We start from the raw sequence: 8,480 nt of genomic DNA, 5'->3' as shown, positions 1-8,480 counted from the left end.
ACCAGGTCCACTTAGAAAGGGTCCGGTGGCCCCTCATAAAAGGGTGGTACTGTAAAGGATCTGCCAGGCACAACTTCTGTGTATACGCCCATAGGTAATCAGTCTGCACCTGAGTCTATGCCTCTGAGACTGACTCCATCTTCCACCACTCAGGATGGCAGGCTTAGGAGTGGGAGAGCCTATCGCAGCCTGGCCAGACGGAGCTAGCTCCCGCCCTCTGTCTATTTTTTACCTGCCTTTCCTGTTCCTCCTTTGTTTGTGATTCTTCTCGTGTGGTTTCCTGGCTCAGCTACAGCTTCTGACTATTTGATCCTGCTCCATACTGACCCTGGCTTACTGACTACTCTCCTGCTCTGCGTTTGGTACCTCGTTCACTCCTGGTTTGACTCGGCTCGTTCACCACTCTTGTTGCTCACGGTGTTGCCGTGGGCAACTGCCCCATTTCCCTTAGCTTTGTGTACCCTTGTCTGATTGTCTCATGCACTTACTGAGCGTAGGGACCGCCGCCCAGTTGTACCCCGTCGCCTAGGGCGGGTCGTTGCAAGTAGGCAGGGACAGAGTGGCGGGTAGATTAGGGCTCACTTGTCCGTTTCCCTACCCCCATCATTTTAATAGGGGGCAGTAATGAGTAAAGTGCCTCAATAGAAATAAATGAATAATGGGGTGCAAGTGTGTGAAACATTTGTAAGTATGGCCTTTTTCTATGTACAGATGTAGAGATCTTTAACTTGACTTAATGTGTTAAATACACAGTGGCAAGAAACTTACATTTCACTTTTTCACTGGTTTTTAATGGCTTAAGTGTTAAGTTACAACGCCGCAGCAAGTTATCAGAGTCAGGATAAAAGCCCTTTTACACTGACCGATTATCGGACAGACTAACGTTCATAGTACGCTCGTTCCCTATAATTGTGTAAACAGGGCACAGCGATCAGCAGATGAACGCGCAAACGCTCGATCATATGCTGATCGTATCGTTTAAAAAAAGTTAAATATTATCGTTGTCGGCAGCACATCTCTCTGTGTAAACAGGGAGACACACTGCCGACATGATAATAATGTATGGGGACGAGCGTTCAGAGTAACGACTGCTCGTCCCCATACATAGCTCTGTGTGACAGGAGCAAATGAGCACCGATCAACGATGTTGGCTGGTGTAAAAGGCCGTTAAGGATTGCTACATCTGTACATGACTTCACACAAACGAACAAGAAGTTTATCTGCTCACCAGGCCGTGCATGTGTCTAATAAACTCTCGGTGTGCGGATAATAGTTTGGTAACTTTATGGAGCATTAAAAATTAGATAATCCAGAACTGAAACGAAATTAAATCAAATATATCCTTTATAAGTATAACAGTTTATATCCATCTAGTAACAGATTACACGTTTCATACATTACATGTTCATAGTCGTAGCCCCTATAATAACACATGTATCTTTCTTCCAGGTCTATAAAACAGCAGTCCCATGTAACATGCCTATATTCAGTGTATACACAGACAGTCTATCCAGGTAGTAGGAGATAATCGATGATGTAACAGATACTGCAGCCACTTATGATGTCACTGATGATGTCATAGACAGTACTAGTCGTTAGGTTCTATGTGCAGCTGGATTACACTCACTTTGCACTTGATATTTGATCAGTGTATCCTACAGCTCATGACTTTTTTGGCTTTTTCTACCATTTCTGGCAATAACATCTGGACCAGGACTGTGATGACTGTGATTGACAGGTAAGACGCAGCATTTTATCAGCTATAATGTCAGTGTTATTAATTATACATGTTACTAAAATATATAGGCTCTAGAAATTCTCATATAAGGCCGGATTCACACTGGACATTACTGCAGCAATTTCTAACCGCACAAACATCTCACCACATATATAATTGTAGAAGGAATTTTGTCGGGGGTTGGGTTATTTTTTTTTAGACAAACAGTTCAAGATCCAGTAACATGTTTCTATTAACGCAAGTAACAACCGAACATGTGGATTTTACATTCAGATTTCAAGGTTTCATATTTCCCCATTAAAGTTACAACTTCCTATTTCCTGAAAATTGCAGCTATCAGTAATGTGTGAATGGAAATGTGAATTCTTAAGTATTTTCTAAAACAGACATGTCAGGAGAGACGTCAGATCCTCTATCATTTTATATGTATGTTCTGTCCTTTGTATAAAATGGTCTTATTTACCTTTTCAATGGGTTTTCCATGACCTTAATATTGATGGCCTATACTTAGGATAGTCCATCAATATCGGATAGTCCATCAATATCAGACGTGGATCTTACTCCTGCCACCCCCATAATCAGAGTAAAGGGGCCACACCCCCCTGGTGGTCAGCCCCATGTTCTCTTTATTGTTTACCAGGCAAAGCTCCATGCATTTGATAGTGGCTGTGCTAAGTATTGCAGCTTAGAGAGCTGCAGTACCAGGCAAAGCCATTACAAAATGTACGGCACTGTGCCTGGTAAGCAGTAAAGGGGCCCCTTCATTCAGCTTGATGTTGGGAGTTGGACCCTCAATGATCTGTTATTGATAGCCTTTTCTAAGGGTTGATCATCAGTATTAAAGTCCCGGAAAACCCCTTCAATGTTCATGTTCCACATTTGCCAGATTACAGAGTATATATGAGGAGGTCACAACCACCACCTCCTTCACCAACTAACTCTGCCATGGGGCATACCGCTGAGGTATTTTCTATAGGCAATAATATAAGAGGATTAATATAAAGTGCTATAGTAAGAAGAATGATATTATTGTATGTTATTGCACATTTCAGGCTACAGTGAATATAAACTCTGTATGTATATGGCAGTAGATGTATCCTCAAGGCCAGGAAGCTGTAGCATAAGCCTCCATAGGGAGGTTTACATTTGCTTACTCATAGAAGATGTTGCTGTTAGACTTTCACTGAGATGGATCTAATAGATGCTAATAATATACTTATAGACAGATGTAAACTGAATTTGTGGGTATTGACTTTTATATGATATTCTCCCATATTGTCTCAACAGGTCATGGCACAAGACCCAGAGCCACAACTTCCTGGGAAGTGCCTTGAATACAGTAAACAGGTCAGATTTATTTTTTCATTCATATTACTTATTATGTGTATTTCATTGCTTCATTCTGTTTAATTAAACAAACATCTTACTAATAGAATATCTGATTCTGTAAACCGGATAAACCAGACTGGTTATATTCTATCTATCTATCTATCTATCTATCTATCTATCTATCTATCTATCTATCTATCTATCTATCTATCTATCTATCTATCTATCTATCTATCTATCTATCTATCTTATCTATCTATCTATCTATCTATCTATCTATCTATCTATCTATCTATCTATCTATCTATCTATCTATCTATCTATCTATCTATCTATCTATCTATCTATCTATCTATCTATCTATCTATCTATCTATCTATCTATCTATCTATCCTCTTTGGTATCTATTAAGGGTCCAGGTCCTCACAAACTTATCCAAAAGATAAAATATTTGAGTATAAAACTGAACCTGCAATTTAAGCTTTATTCATGAACTCATTGAGTGAATATGCGATGGTGAAAGTAGCGACTCCCCATAACTCCCCAACAACAGTTCACACTTTTACATATGGCTGATTCCGCTCCTTCATGTGATTTAGGCAGAATGGTAACTTCTAACACTTGGAGGCAGCGATAGTTATCAGAGTCTAAAGGGGAAACCAAGTATCTCACCTTTTGTATTTTATTCTCAACAGATCCCTCGATTTGTCCCAGAAGTGCTGGTGCCGGCGCAGTGTCCTGAATACAACACTCAGGTATTGATCTATCTTTCCTTTAATTTACCTTTCATGATTATTACTCATAAACATCCCAAATTATCTGGTCAGAAAACAGATGGGACTCCTTCATGTCATATAAGCAGATAGATACCTGGCACTTGGAGGCAGTCATAGTTATCATGAATACTCTTAGTCTTTTGACACCAAGGTGTTCACCAAACATAATCCTACTCATGGATACAGAGCTATACATAGAACATAGGGGACCCAAACCAAAGATCAAGCAGGACCCTCAATTATGGTGCCCAAATTTAGCTACTGAGGACAGAAGGGCGTGATGTTTGTTTACCTCTCCATTTCCTTCCCATGACCTTTGGGCCAGTTCCCCACCGCCTTGGTTCCTAACAATGTAGTTTCTCTGGAGAGAGGAGTCCTGCGTAGGTTGTCACCACCAAGCCGCAAAGAGGGTAGGACAAACCTGGGCCCATATAAGCCGGTGTATCTCTATGCATGTGCGCCCGTGCTTGACTATTTTCATTAAAAGATAATACAAGGAATTTTCACGCTGATAAGTTGTCACCTACATCAGTATCTGTGACCTGAAAAACTCCTTAAGCCGTGTTCACCCGTTACCATTAATTACATTTTTTTGTGAAAATGAAAGCAAAAACCGTGAATTGACCATGTTTCACTTTGCGTTTTGGCACAAATTATCGCAGTTTTTCTATGCATTTTTATCATACAACAATTATAGGCCATGTCCCTAAAAATTCTGAAACTATCAGCACTGATTGTATAGTATCAGACCATGGCCAATGACAAAAGGAAATAGCAGCACGCAGTTGTCAATTTCTTCTTACATTTCCAGGAGTAATAAAAGAGGAACCGCACAGTGAGGAGCTCTATCATGGTCTCAGGTCCAGGTGTAGGCGGGCTGCTCAAAGAATACAGAGAGCGCCCAACTAATGCCTAGGATATATAGTAGGAGAGTCCAAGGTAAGTGCCGAATATTTCTTGTATCTCTGCACACACGTTGTATCACATATTTACTGGCTGGATGGTTTATAACAATAATGGATATTTTCTCTGGTACTGAAATCCAGGAACCCAGTTTAATTTATCTCACATTGTCCCTCAGAAAACAAGGTTGTTCTGCCTAATATTTCCCCGCTTCAATGCTGGGGGTGGTAGAGGGAAGAATAGAAAAAAATGCCCGTCACAAAATATAGTGACTTCTTATTACTGACAAGCTACAAACCTGTAATATATTAGGAAAAGACCAAGAACCTGGAAATCTGATGAAGTCAACTATGGATCCAGACTAAGCTGCCACCTAAACTTATTTGTCGTCAGCAAACTTGGTGCATGCCCAGTATATTCATTACATGTATCCACATTATATGTGTCCAGAGACACCACAAAAGATAAAGAGAATCAGAAACTCCACATTTCTCTATAGTTTCCCTTTAAGTTCTGGTTTATATAGAGATATAACTTTAAGCTCCTGGGCCTTGATGCCAAATCTATATGAGGTTCTACCAACTATCATATACCATATATAATCTACACTCCCACAGACAGAAGAGACTGGTTTTATGGAAAATGGGCTCCTGGGCAACAAGCAATGTAGGCTCGCACCCACTAGGTCATCTTTTTATATTGTTTTTTTTTACATTTATCTGGTGGTCTAAGGCTGTGAAAGGGTTCAGTGTAAATTCACTGGTTTAAGGCAGTAAAGGGATTATTTTTACATTACCTGGCGGTCGAGGGCAGTCAAGCTAGAAGATGGGGGCACTGCAGATTTGCCCAGATTGCGACCCCCTTATGCATGTCATGGACACCAGGGCCTGTGTGTGACTGGTTGCAACCTCTTCACCCCTATAGTTATGTTCCCTGGGTTTACACTAACATTACAAAATGTGTTCAATGTCTGACTCGCCCTGTGATAGAAAATGAAATGTGTGAAAGTAAATATATTATTATTCGTTTTAGATATGTGGTTATTTTATGTATATGTTTTAAACCCATTATGTATTTTACAGACATTTATAACATCTGAATATGTGGCACCAGTGACAGCCGACATGCTAGAAGATCCACTGTATATATGTAAGTATTATAGCAAATAACAACCTATAGAAATTCTATAATCTGATGTCATCCAGAATGTTCCTATAGAGACACATGACAAGACTGTGGGAACAAATTCTCTAATGTTACAGACCTGTCAACCAGGGCCGGCCTTAGGGGTGTGCGACCTGTGCGGTTACACTGGGTGCATTACCTGTCACTACTGAATGGGGCACTGCTGGCATTGATGTCTTGAGCACCCAGGGCCTGCACACCTAATCCCTCAGTTGGTGCAAAAACCTAAGGAAAGGGCACTGCTCAGGATGCGGATACATTCCCTTGATAATGGATTACATTACAGTGTGGCAGACAATATCTGTCTGGCGGTGTTATTTGGGCACTGTATGATTGCATTATTTGAGTACTATATTGTACTCAAAGCTGAATTCACACGCTGCAGATTTGCTGCGCGGCAAAATTCACAAGTGTTACAGATGTATTTTACTGCAACTCTGTATTATTATAGAAATGCTCCATAAAGAAGATATTATGATACTAGAAATATATAAGGGACTTGTTATTTAGGTAATTTCCTAATACACATTTGGCTTATGGGGGAGCACACAGCGCACACAGAGTGTCTACATTACCAGTACTGCAGTCTGTGCGCCACCATACAGGTCCGTCCACATGAAGTTGCTGTGTACATGAGCCCTAATGTACATTTCCTTCATTGTTGGGTGGTCTATACTGAGCACACGTCTGTCTGAAGATTTGAAACTACACAATTATCCTTTTTTCCAGAACACCTTAAGATCGGCTGCCTGCTGCCAGGGGGACTCTCCGAAGCAATATCTCATCTATACAAGGTGCGTCTATCATTAGTTACTATATGCAGTATCCACCAATACCCTCCACAGTTAGAATGACACTTTTTTATGCCCTGGGTAGGAATGCCTCTTTTGTATGCCTCCACAGTAAGGAAGCCCCCTTTTGTAAGCCTCCACTAAGTATTTTTATGCCCCTATTAATAGCGCCCCCTTTGCGCCACAAAAATAAAAAATAATACTCACCTAATAGACAAAGAACTTGGTCAGACATTCTGCTTCCTATGAAATCAGTGGCCTGGCGCATACGATGTAATTTAGTGACGTCATCGCGCTGGGCCGCTGACGTCATCAGCATACTCCCAGTGCCTCGTAGGCTACAGGCCTGAACTAGGCCATGGCCTACGAAATCATACGGCAGAGCAGGAACACAATGGCTCCCTGCGCCGTCATGGTTTGTCCAATTTCAGGGGCATATGGGGCCCCATCGCTGGGCCCCGGGCAGTCACCCCATTAACACCTTTGGTAATCCGCCACTGGTTGGGGTCAGGTCTCTGCTCTAGATAAAAATGTTTCCATTGATTGGGATTTGTACTAATACATTGTCCCTCTTACTCCTAGCATTAATTCCTCATAAGAGTTGATGACAACCACACGTCCCAGGAGGGCAAGTCAAAGAATAAGCAGAGCCCTCCACCTCACATCACATAAGGTTCTACATTCAGCCAGACGTATTCAGTAGGAGAGTCCAAGGTCAGTGTATTTTATTTCCTGCATCTCTACACGATCACACAGGGCGCATTACTGGTCAATACTGAAGGGGGCACCACCACCATAGATACACAGAGCACCCACAGCTTGTACTCCCGATCCAGCACTTTGTACTCAAATCTAAAAAAACACAAAAACATGCAATCCCTAGTTGTTATAATTGTTATTTAGGCACTATATGATTACATTATTTGGGTACAACATGGTACATCATAAGTGGGAGGGGGCCCATAGAAGATACTGCACAGGACATCAATAAACCTAAGGTCGGCCCTGGATGTAACATAATAACTGCAGCAGTAACATGCCGTCCACACTGTGGTCTAGTAAGCAAAGACAACAGAACCACCAGCGCAGGAGCCACAGGAATATAGAAGATGAGTAGTGACTATTCGTTATTGTTAGCCATATATATACTGAGGTTTGTAGAACTGTCAGAAAAACCTAATACCCCATGTTCTACTCTCTCGACTCCAGTCCAAAAGACTCCACAATAGACAAATTAGATGTATTCCATTAAGGATAAGTTTATATAGGAGAATAACAATAAGCTCCTGGTCCCGGATATAAAATCTATATCCTGGTCCTCTAACTATTATGTGCCATTATACTGCTGGTGTTATTTGTGTGGCAGAGGGGCATTGGACTCGTCGTGTGATAGAAAATTAAATGTGTGAAAGTAAATATATTATTATTCATTATAGATATGGCGTTATTTTATGTATGTGCATTAAACCCATTATGTATTTTACAGACATTTATAACATCTGAATATGTGGCACCAGTGACAGCCGACATGCTAGAAGATCCACTGTATATATGTAAGTATTAAAGCAAATAACCTATAGAAATTCTATAATCTAATGTCATCCAGAATGTTCCTATAGAGACACATGACAAGCAAGACTGTGGGAACAAATACCCCAATGTTGTCAATAGGCTGAACATATATTTGTTGATATGATGAACTATACCAGGCACACGTCATAATATATTTACAATTTAAACTTTTTGTTCCAGAAATAC

At 40.8% G+C, this 8,480-nt stretch overlaps 1 long non-coding RNA gene across 1 annotated transcript; it reads left to right on the top strand.

Moving 5' to 3' along the window:
• The first annotated feature begins 1,428 nt into the window (after nucleotides 1-1,428).
• Nucleotides 1,429-4,776, top strand: LOC142740441 (uncharacterized). The gene is made up of 4 exons (XR_012880673.1): nucleotides 1,429-1,738; nucleotides 3,026-3,085; nucleotides 3,763-3,822; nucleotides 4,655-4,776. It is a non-coding gene; the product is annotated as an uncharacterized LOC142740441 (long non-coding RNA).
• Nucleotides 4,777-8,480: the final 3,704 nt, after the last annotated feature.

This window comes from Rhinoderma darwinii, chromosome 2, assembly GCF_050947455.1.
Source record: "Rhinoderma darwinii isolate aRhiDar2 chromosome 2, aRhiDar2.hap1, whole genome shotgun sequence".
NCBI lineage: Eukaryota > Metazoa > Chordata > Amphibia > Anura > Rhinodermatidae > Rhinoderma > Rhinoderma darwinii.
The sequence above is the reverse complement of the archived record's forward strand: the minus strand, read 5'-3'. Positions and strand labels throughout refer to the sequence as shown.